The sequence below is a fragment of the Brassica rapa genome, chromosome A06 (assembly GCF_000309985.2).
Source record: "Brassica rapa cultivar Chiifu-401-42 chromosome A06, CAAS_Brap_v3.01, whole genome shotgun sequence".
Taxonomy (NCBI): Eukaryota; Viridiplantae; Streptophyta; class Magnoliopsida; order Brassicales; family Brassicaceae; genus Brassica; species Brassica rapa.
In genome coordinates this window covers 11,170,294-11,182,945 of record NC_024800.2, presented here as the reverse complement: position 1 = coordinate 11,182,945, position 12,652 = coordinate 11,170,294, and the positions used below count along the sequence as shown (strand labels likewise).

Below are 12,652 nucleotides of genomic sequence, written 5' to 3'. Positions count from 1 at the left end.
CTGCCTTGCTGGTTATTTCTAGGCGGATAACCACTCTGTTGGTTGTTGGGATAGGATTTCTGTTGGTAGTTGTTGTACTGAAAGTTGGGCTCCTTTTTGTACCAGCTACCATTGTTGTTAATGAAACACAACTCCTCTTGACCTTCCAAACCCTCAACCTCATTGACAGCAAGTGGATCTTCCTGCTTGGAGTTACCAACAAACTTCAGCTGCTCTTGGGTTGCTTTTTCAGCAATGAGTAGGTCGATCTTGTCTTCCAAAGCTTTGATCTCTTTCCTCGTCTGCTTATCATCTGTTCTACTGCCTCTGTCGTGGTCTCCACTGTAGACTGCATCACTCTTTACCATGTTGTCAACCAGCTCTTCTGCATCCTCCTCAGTTCTCCCCAAGAAGAACCCATTGCTAGCTGTATCCAGTCTGGCTCTGTACTTAGGAAGAGCACCACGGTAGAATGTGCTCAGCAAGCTCTCCTTAGAAAAGCCATGGTGTGGGCATTGAGCTTGGTAGCCCTTGAATCTCTCCCAGGCTTCACTGAAGCCTTCCAAGTTCTTCTGTTGAAAGCTGGAAATCTCGTTTCTCAGCTTAGCAGTTCTTGAAGTAGAGAAGAACTTCTCCAAGAATGCTTTCTTGCAGTCATCCCAAGTAGTGATGGAGTCACTGGGTAGAGACTTCTCCCACTGACGTGCCTTATCCCCCAAAGAGAAAGGGAATAGCTTGAGCTTTAAGGCATCTTCGGACACACCATTGGTTTTTGACAACCCACAGTAGCTGTCGAACCTGTCCAAGTGATCAAATGGATCCTCTAGAGCCAAGCCATGATACTTGTTGTTCTCGATCACGTTGAGGAGTCCTGATTTGATCTCAAAGTTGTTGGCTGCCACAGCGGGTGCTCGGATTCCCAATCTATGACCATGAATGTTGGGGCGGTCGTAAGTGCCAATGGGTCGAGCTGCTCGCTGTTGGTTTTGAGGTATGTCTCCCATATCAGTACTCAATCTCTGCAAGTGAGCCTGTTGCTCTTCTTCTCTTCTATTTCTAGCACACTCTCTCTCTAAAGCTCTGATGTCTGCAGCTATTGGAACTAGGTTTGATGGACCCCTGCTCCTCAAGTTCATACACCTGTAGATTAAAGGGAGGTGAAGAAGAATCAGTAACAAAATAAAATAAAAATGACTTAGTCTCAAGCAAGTGACTAAATCTCAATGTTCAAATCTACTCAGAATTTGGCAACGGCGCCAATTTGATGTTAGGAGTTTTCAAGGCTCCTAAGACAAATGTTGTAGTATAAATGATTGTCGAACCAGTTCTGAGGGATATCAAAGCACCGAGAATGCAAGTACTCACTTAATCTAAGTGCAACCAATGATTTAGATGGGTTTTAAACTACTACTAATACTAGAAAGCAATAACAGAATGATATTTTCTTGACTAAGGAAAAAGAGAACTCATGGGCATAGGGATTAGACCTTGGGTGATCAAGTATCGAACTAAGGATGGCAAATGATCAATCAAACTATCAACCTTAAGCCTAGACACAATTCTAAGCAAGCTCTATGTCTAGATGAATGCTCATTTGCTAACATATCTCAAACATCAAATGTCTTTGGTTGAATAATATGAAAGCAATCATTACTAACAAGTCTATTAGCTATCTTAGCATCTTTAACAACAAATGTCTTTGGCAAAGTATACTAAAAGCCTAGGAGAGTTGTCTCGGGCATTTCATCGAACACCTTTCGGGTGAGAAATGCCTAAGGATCAACAACTGAGTGGCCAACTCAGAAGATGCATTATGATTACTCTACTAGCAAGGAAATATGAATGATCTACACTAAAACATCCTAGCTCTAACCTAATCACCCTTAATCTCCCTAACCCATGAATTCAAAAGGTGATTACTCACTAATCTCCATGATTCCTCTTAAACCCATATTGGATTTCAGATTAATCATGTAGAGAAATAGATAAGAAATCAACAAGAACACAAGATGAAAGCAATGAAATCTGAATCAAAGAGGTTTTTTATAGTTCTCCTCTAGAAAAGAGATTATCTTGCCTCCAATGGCTTACAAAAGTACTTAACTTAGGTTTAGAAAGTGTAAAACATCAAAACAAATGACCAAAAGGTCCCTGAAATAACATAAAAATCGTCCAAGCAAAACACCGGAGTGACCTGGCATAGTCGCTCCAGGAGGTCACTCCCGACGCGTTTTTTCGTGTCTCGGCGCGTCAAAACGCGAGTGACTTGAGCTGGTCGCTCTGGCTGGTCGCTCTGGCTGGGAGTGACTTGAGGTAGTCGCTCTGGCTGGTCGCTCTGGCTGGGAGCGACCTCGGTAGGTCGCTCTGAGAGGTCACTCTGCGATACTCGACCAGGATGGATATGCCTCTAGTAAATTGTTCATAACTCCTTCATTACATCTCCAAATGACTTGAAATCACTTCCATTAGAAAGCTAACTCAATTTTCTGTGTCTCCCCAAAATCTTAGCAACAGAAGATTTCTCTAAAGGCTCCATCCATACTCATCTTTCACCCCATTTTGGATCACAATGCTCCCAAACATCTCAAATCACTCCATGGCACACTCCAGCACCTAATAAGGACAATGAATGCAAAATGCAACCTAGACATGGCTAAATCCTAATCTATATGATGAAAATGCTCATGGATGAATGGATAAAACAATGTAAATATGCAAGATATCACATACAACATAAAAAATAGAAATACTACATTAAACATATGTAAGATTACCATTTTACATTTTTATTTTTAAAAAATAATACGTAAACATACAACATAAAAAATGGAAAAACTACATTCAACATATGTAAGATTACAATTTTTCACTAAAAAAAAGACGGCTTATCTCCATAATGTAACATTACTATTTTGTAAAAAAACATTATATATAATTTTGAAAATAATAAATAATATGTAAACATACAACATAAAAAATGGAAATACTACATTAAACATATGTAAGATTACCATTTTACATTTAAAAATAACAATAATATGTAAACATACAACATAAAAAAATTGAAATCTACATTAAACATATGTAAGATTACCATTTTTCACTAAAAAAATGCCTTATCTCCATAATGTAACATTACCATTTTATAAAAAAAGAAAAAAAAACATAAATATAACTATTTGACTATTTGTCCAAATTCTTCTATTAAACATTGTCGTTTTACATTAAAAATGGAAAAATACATTAAAACTTAAACATCTATTTTAAAATATAGATATTAACTAAATATAAAGTATAAGAAAGAGAAATACTCAATATATAGAAAATAAATAATAAGTATATATTATAAATATATAAATATACGAATTATATATACAATAATAAGTAAATGCACAATTTTAAAAAATGGAAAGAATACATTAAATATTAAACATCTATCTTAAAATGTAAAATATAGATATTAAGTAAATAGAAAGTATAAGAAAAAGAAATACACAACTTAAAAACAATGGAAAAATATATTAAGATTTAAACATCTATCTTAAATGTAAAATATAGATATTATGCAAATAGAAAGTATAAGAAAAGGAAATACACAATTTAAAAAAAATGGAAAAAGTACATTAGTATTTAAACATCTATCTTAAAATGTAAATCTATCTTAAAATATAAAATTATTAGTAAATAGAAAGTATAAGAAATAGAAATACACAATATAAATAAAAATAATTAATAAGTAAATATATAATATAGGTAAATACCCAATTTAAAAAATGGAAAATTACATTAAGATTTAAAATATATCTTAAAATTTAAAATATAGATATTACGTAAATAGAAAGTATAACAAATAGAAATATACAATTTAAAAAAATGGAAAACGTAAATTAACATTTAACATCTATCTTAAAATGTAAAATAGAGATATTAAGTAAATAAAAAGTACAGGAAATAGAAATACATATACAGGAAAATAAATAATAAGTAAATAATGTAAATATATAATATATGAATTATATATATAATAATAAGTAAATACACAATTTTTTAAGAAAATGGAAAAAGTTCATTAAACATTAAACATCTATCTTAAAATGTAAAATATATAATATAAGTAAATACACAATTAAAAAAAATGGAAAAAGTACATTAAGATTTAAATATATATTTTAAAATATAAAATATAGATATTACGTAAGTAAAAATATAAGAAATGGAGATAAACATTTAAAAATGAAAAAAAGTACATTAAGATTTAAACATCTATCTTAAAATGTATATCTATCTTAAAATGGTAGTATATTATATAAAAATAGAAATACCACATTAAACAAAAAAAATGTATAGTTTTACATCAAGAAAGTTCCTATAAAACTGATTATCCCATCAACATCAACCTCACACAATCAAAGAAAACTTCAAAGCACTCGAGCAAAAAAATAGTTCCACCATCAATTCTTGCCGTCCCAAAAACCTTTAATGACCTTGAAGGAGATTTTTTTATAACAATGAACTTTTTGTTAGGTGGATTCATTGTTGTAAAACTCGCAACTTCCAAAAGCCAAACTTATTAATGGAAATTGAATTGCTTTTCATAGACACAAAAGTATTCTTACAAATTTAAATTAATCTAATCCATAATTTTATTGTTAATATTCATACTAACTCTTTCATGATCAAACCATTACAGTTAATAACCATTCAAGCGTTTATCCCGAAACACTTCCTTTAATCAGGTATTGGTTTATGTTGGTTTAGTATTATTTTTGGTTTATTAACCGGTTTAGGATGGTCCTATTGTAAATATAATTTAAGTTGGTTTAGCATATATTATGCTTAAAATAACTTAAATTAAATAATAGTAATATTATGCTTAAAATATAATTTTAGAGAGTTTTCAAATATAGTTTACAGAACATTATAGGTGATGAATTTTATTTATTAAATTCGTTTATTACTTAAAACTAAGTTTTTTTTAAAACATACTGAGTTATAAATATCAATGATGGATTGGTAAGTATAACATGAAGACAAAAATATAAATATTTGATTTTCAAGATAAGAAATTCAGCTTTTATCCAGTTACTCTATATATAATATCTTAATTTTTTTTTAAAAAATATACATAATTTATATATATAGATTAATCTTCCAAACTTAAACTATTATATTATATATGAATAATGTTTTTAAATAAAAATAATTCTGATTAAAATAAATAAATAAAAACAACAAAAGGTTATTTTCAAATAATGGATGTAATTTACATTATACTATCATTTAACAAGTATTAGATACGTTTTGATATATCATTATTTTCTATTTCCAGAAAACAATAATGTTAAACATCAATATCATCTAGGTTAAGTATACGAACATCACAATTCAAACATCACAAAATTTTTATATAAACATTATAATACAATATTTTAATCAAAAAATACAATTCAAAAAAAAAATATTCAAAGAATAGTTATATACTTAATATTTGAAAATCAAAGATATTTTTGCTAAAATTATACTTACCTGGCCAAGGAGATCAACCATCTTTTTACGGATCGATCGATTGTTGAGCATGTGGTGGATCCGAAAATACTCTGGAGTTTAACTAAATATCTAAAACATTTATTCCAACACTCAACAGATAGTTTTGCTAAATATGATAACTAGATAGCCAACAAAATTACAAAAAAATATTTAAATAGTAAAAAATATGTTAATTTAACGTGTTAAAATTTAAAAATAAATTTAAAGTATGGCATGCATTCTTAACATTTATATAAATATATTTCATAGCCTAAATATAAATAATTTAACAACTTAAATTAGAAAAAAGTAAAAATCCCGGGCGTAGCCCGGGTTAATCCCTAGTCCTTACTAATAAAAGGGACCTTTTGAGGCTCCATAAAGCGTCCACATCAGCAAAAAAAACTTTTCCCGTAAGATGACACATGGCATAAAATATAGTTTTACATTTTAATATTACTAATTTTCGAAAATTATAAATAATATGTAAACATACAGCATAAAAAAATGGAAAAACTACATTAAACATATGTAAGATTATAATTTTTCACTTGAAAAAAAGACGGCTTATCTCCATAATGTAACATTACCGTTTTATAAAAAAAATAAAAAACATTATATATAATTTGGAAAATAATAAATATAATGTAAACATACAACATAAAAAATAGAAATACTACATTAAACATATGTACGATTACCATTTTACATTTTTATTTTAAATAAATAATATGTAAACATACAATATAAAAAATGGAAAAACTACATTAAACATATGTAAGACTACCATTTTTCACTAAAAAAAAAGACGTCTTATCTCCATAATGTAACATTACTATTTTGTAAAAAAAACATTATATATAATTTTAAAAATAATAAATAATATGTAAACATACAACATAAAAAATGAAAATACTACATTAAACATATGTAAGATTACCATTTTACACTTAAAAAACGGCTTATCTCCATAATGTAACATTACCATTTTATAAAAAAAAATAAAAAAACATAAATATAACTATTTGACTATTTGTCCAAGTTCTTCTATTAAATATTACCGTTTTACATTAAAAATGGAAAAATACATTAAGACTTAAAATATAAAATATAGATATTAACTAAATATAAAGTATAAGAAAGAGAAATACTCAATATATAGAAAAATAAATAATAATTAAATATTATAAATATATTAATATACAAATTATATATACAATAATAAGTAAATGCACAATTTTAAAAAAAATGGAAAGAGTACATTAAATATTAAACATCTATCTTAAAATGTAAAATATAGATATTAAGTAAATAGAAAGTATAAGAAAAAGAAATACACAACTTAAAAACAATGGAAAAAGTATATTAAGATTTAAACATTTATCTTAAAATGAAAAATATAGATATTACGCAAATAGAAAGTATAAGAAAAGGAAATACACAATTTGAAAAAAATGAAAAAATTACATTAGTATTTAAACATCTATCTTAAAATGTAAATCTATCTTAAATTATAAAATTATTAGTAAATAGAAAGTATAAGAAATAGAAATACACAATATAAAGAAAAATAAATATTAAGTAAATATATAATATAAGTAAATCCCCAATTTAAAAAATGGAACATTAAATTAAGATTTCAAAATATATCTTAAAATTTAAAATATAGATATTACGTAAATAAAAAGTATAACAAATGAAAATATACAATTAAAAAAAATGGAAAACATACATTAAGATTTAAACATCTATCTTAAAATGTAAAATAGAGACATTAAGTAAATAAAAAGTACAAGAAATGGAAATACATATACAGGAAAATAAATAATAAGTAAATCATATAAATATATAATATATATAAATAATAATAAGTAAATATACAATTTTTTTAAAAAATGGAAAAGTTCATGAAGCATTAAACATCTATCTTAAAATGTAAAATGTAAAATATATAATAAAGTAAATACACAATTTAAAAAAATAGAAAATGTACATTAAGATTTAAATATCTATTTTAAAATATAAAATATAGATATTATGTAAATAAAAATATAAGAAATGGAAATAAACATTTTAAAAAATGGAAAAAGTACATTAAGATTTAAACATCTATCTTAAAATGTACATCTATTTTAAAATGGTAGTAAACTATATAAAAATGGAAATACCATATTAAACAAAAAAAATAAAAATGTATAGTTTTACATCAAGAAAGTCTCTATAAAACTCACTATTCCATCAACATCAACCTCACACTATCAAGGAAAACTTCAAAACACTCGAGCAAAAAAATGGTTCCACCATCAACTCTTGCCGTCCCAAAAACTTTTAATGACCTTGAAGGAGATTTTTTATAACAACGAACTTTTTGTTAGGTGGATTCATTGTTGGAAAACCCGCAACTTCCAAAAGCCAAACTTATTCATGGGAATTGAATTGCTTTTCATAGACTCAAAGGTATTCTTACAAATTTAAATTAATCTAATCCATAATTTTATTGTTAATATTCATACTAACTCTTTCATGATCAAACCATTACAATTAATAACTATTCAAGCGTTTATCCCGAAACCATTACATCATGTTGGTTTAGTATTGTTTTTGGTTTAGTAACCGGTTTAGGATGGTCCTATTGTAAATATAATTTAAGTTGGTTTAGCATATTTTATGATTAAAATAACTTAAATTAAATAATAGTAATATTATGCTTAAATACAATTTTAGAGAGTTTTCAAATATAGTTTACATAACATTATAGGTGATGAATTTAATTTATTAAATTTTTTATTACTTAAAACTATTTTTTTTAAACATACTGAGTTATAAATATCAATGATGGATTGGTGAGTATAACATGAAAACAAAAATATAAATATTTGATTTTCAAGATAAGAAATTCAGCTTTTATTCAGTTACTCAATATATAATATCTTAAATTATTTTTAAAAAATATACATAATTTATATATATATATATATATATATATTATATATTAATCTTCCAAACTTAAACTATTATATTATATATGAATAATGTTTTTAAATAAAAATCATTTCTGATTTAAAAATAAAATAAAAACAACAAATGGTATTTTCAAATAATGGATATAATTTACATTATACTATCATTTAATAAGTATTAGATACGTTTTGATATATCATTATTTTCTATTTCCAGAAAACAATAAATTTAAACATCAATATCACCTAGGTTAAGTATACGAACAACACAATTCAAACATCACAAAAAAATATTTACATAAACATTATAATACAATGATTTAATCAGAAAATACAATTCAAAAAAAAACAATATTCAAAAGAATAGTTATATACTTAATATTTAAAAATCAAAGATATTTTTGCTAAATTTGTACTTACCTGGCTAAGTAGATCGACCATCTTTTTACGGATCGATCGATTGTTGAGCATGTGGTCGATCCGAAAATACTCTGCAGTTTGATTAAATTTCTAAAACATTTATTTCAACACTCAACAGATAGTTTTGCTAAATATGATAACTAGATAGCCAACAAAATTCAAAAAAAAATATTTAAATAGTAAAAAATATGTTAATTTAATGTGTTATAATTTAAAAATAAATTTTAGTTATGACATGCATCTTAACATTTATATAAATATATATCATAACCTAAATATAAATAATTTAACAACTTAAATTAAAGCAAAAAAAAATCCCGGGCGTAGCCCGGGTTAATCCCTAGTTCTTTTTAAAAGTAATGAAATTCTTTTAACGAACGTACATATAAGTCGTGACTGGTAATTTTAGAATAAATGGGGAAAAAAATAAAAAAAATGAGAAAGAATGAAAAAGGTAATATGGGATAAAGAGGAAAGTGGAGTAAATGGAAGAGAAAATGAGAATAATTATATTTTCTGCTCATATATTTACTTTAAAAATTACTTACAGTCAAAGCCTTAGTGATCAGTTTTTTCACTTTTTCAGTGGAGGGTTGACTCCCACTAATTCATGGTGTGGTTTTACTTTGCTCATCAAAAGTTAATATAGGTTTACCAATGAAACCACCCTATTGCAGTATTGCTCATGTCGGAATGAACATATATACACTAATGGTTTGTCTCAAGATTTTCTTGAAATTATTCTCCCTGAGTGCTTTTTCACTTTAGCCCAAGAACCATGCATTACACTGAGAAAAAAATATAAATCATGGTTAACCTAAGTACAACTAAATCACCAAGCTACACAACAACGACAGTTTTTTTTTTTTAATCTTTTAATCAGCTTCTTTGATCAAGATTATATAAGCTCGTGATTATAAAACTACAGTATATCATAGTAACCAAAAACTATTTCCAGTGTGAAATCAAAGCATCGTACTATTCGACTCTGTAATCAACATAATGCGTTTTGTTTACAGCTATATCTTGAGTTATGTATGCTTGTAAAGAAACCAAGAGGTATCATATCTTCGTTATATTTTGTTTACCCAAAATTTATCATACTATATTAAAGTTAGTTAGCCTAAAATGAGTTTTAGGTTTTAAATTTTATTTTTTAGTTCCTGATTTTTTAGCTATTGGTGTAGATTTTAATTTTTTTAAAAACAAACTGAATGGTAGTTTTTTAGTTTGACTTTTATATATAATAAATAATAATAATAATAATTTTATAAACGTTTTATGAATTTAAATTTAATATATTTGTAATTACATGTTTTAAATCACTAAATTAAATTCTATCACTTTAATGAATTTCATCTAATTTATGGGGATAATTAAGAAAATATCCTATTTATAATTTTAAATTTTCAAAATTCATATTTAAAGTTACCCTTTATTATATGTGATAAGATATTTTTATAATGATTCTAATAAGAAATTACATATTTTGATGACAAATTTAAATTCAAAATATTATTAATATTAGTATTATAATTTCTTGAGATAATAAATATATATTTGAGATAAATATACAATCTATTTCAATAGTATACAATAAGAAATCTATAAATTTTATAAAATACTAGTTTATCACTAGAAAATAATATAATTTTATAAATCATATCTACAAAGAAGGTTATATAAATTGCTATTAGTATTTAAAATATCTAAAATCAAATATACTGTTAAAAAGCAGATGAAATAGCAGTATTTTAAACAGGGGAAATTAAATATTGAAAAAACTAACATAATATTTTTCAGAAAAACCTAACAAAAGTGTTTTTTTTTCTTTGAAAATTGAAAAAGTGTTGAAAACCAGTTTACCTAGATTATAGGAAATCTATTTTCTCAAAATCTTGAATGGCTAAAAATGGAATTTTGAAAAACAGAAAACAAAAACTACTAAAAAATCTGTAAACAATCAACAACAAAAAATGACCAAAAAGCTCAGACAACTAGTTAAGCCTTTACTTTACATTTTTATTAAAGGGAATTTGCACTTCATAACCTAAAAAGAAACTTCAATTAGCTATATGGAAATCTACTGTACCACTTTCATAAATCCTAAATGTGTCCTTACAAAATAGATGATGAAATAAAAAATAACTAAAAACTCTCTTGTTTTTTGCCACAAAAACTTTACTATTTATTGCCTCCTCTTCTCAATTCATAGATATTTTCTTTGATAAAGACAAGATTGATGATGGTGAAGGAAGAAGAAGACGAGCTTCTTGGTGTGTTAGGTTGCAAGCTAGGTAAGGTCGTTGGATATGGCGGAGGTTGCTTTGAAGCTCGAGCAGTCCGGCACGTTGGGAGCTACGTTGCAAGGCACCAGCGCATGAGGACGAACGGAACCGGCTGATGAGTAGAGATCGGATTCGTCAAATAACTATTTTTTTTATTTCTGGATATTACTATCACAAGCCAAATTAGTATGTATCCAGCTTGTATACATCATCTTCCTCATCTAGCTTCACCTGTTTTTTAAATTATTAACCACTATGTTTTTGTGGAGTTTTATGTAATTTCACACACATTCCTTGCATGATTCTGCAAATAATTTTGAAAAACAACCATCTACCTAATTACCATTCCATCTATGTATATTCACCTAAATGAGCCTTTATTAAATTCATTAAGAATTTTCTTTATTTAAAACACTTCCACTTTAAAACTAATAGAAACACATGTAAATGGAGAATACTTCTCTTTGCTTCTATTCATATATGGCCTTAACATCTTAACGACATTGTTGTCTCATATTTGAAACCATTTGCTAAAAGCAAATACATTAGAATTTCCAAACCCTCTTAACTTATTCGCAAAAGGGGCTGGTCCAATATGTGTGGCATCACGCGTTTGGCAATAGTCAATGTTTTGTTGGGTGCCAAATTTTATGTTTCTCCAAGATTTTGAAAATGCGTTCCGGTGAAGTAAAAAAAGAAGGAAAATCCGAATTCCTAAAATTTATTTTTAAAAATATTCTTAATGCAAGGTAGCGAAAAACATGAAAAGGGAACACAATTGCTTTGCCACAAAATGCAAAAAGGCAGAAAAGAAAAGTATTATTCAAAAAGGAAAAAAAGCAACTTGACATACTTTTTACTTGTAAGAATGATAATAATATTGCCGTTATAAGAAAAAGACTGATAATAATATTGTGTGTCACAGTATATGTGGCTTAAAATTATTTTGGCAGTCTGAAATATCTAAGTTGCTTTCGAAGGCACAGACCAAATAATAAATAAAACCTAAAAACATTATAGTGACCCATCCTTTTCAGTATCAATATCCAAAATATAAAATTATTTAAAAGGGAGAATGGAAATAAAAATAACTTTTCCACTTTCCAGCACATTAATTCTGATTGTCTTTACGTTGAATGGCACATGTTCATCTAAAATCTAAGGGACATATATTATTGTGCAAAAAGAAAAATCTTCAGAAAAAACAAGACAAGTAATTTTCGCATGGCCCTAATTATCCAGGAATAGATTTTCTTTGTTTCTGTAAATTTTATAAAAACTAAAAGATTCAAAATACTAAAATTATGCTTCTTTCAAAAATAATTATAATCTAAGGAGATGAATAATGTGTTTAAAGATATTTCATAAATTCCCACAAGTTAATAATATACAAATTCAACATATATATAAATATATATATGTACAATAGTTTATAATTCAGATATTATATTGTTTTTAAGTTCATCTTTGAAAGATTAT

At 26.6% G+C, this 12,652-nt stretch overlaps 1 non-coding gene across 1 annotated transcript; it reads left to right on the top strand.

Annotated features, from left to right (window-relative positions):
* Positions 1-477: 477 nt before the first annotated feature.
* LOC117126374 lies at positions 478-584 on the top strand. Its single transcript, XR_004448942.1, has one exon. It is a non-coding gene; the product is annotated as a small nucleolar RNA R71 (small nucleolar RNA).
* The last annotated feature ends 12,068 nt before the right edge of the window (positions 585-12,652 follow it).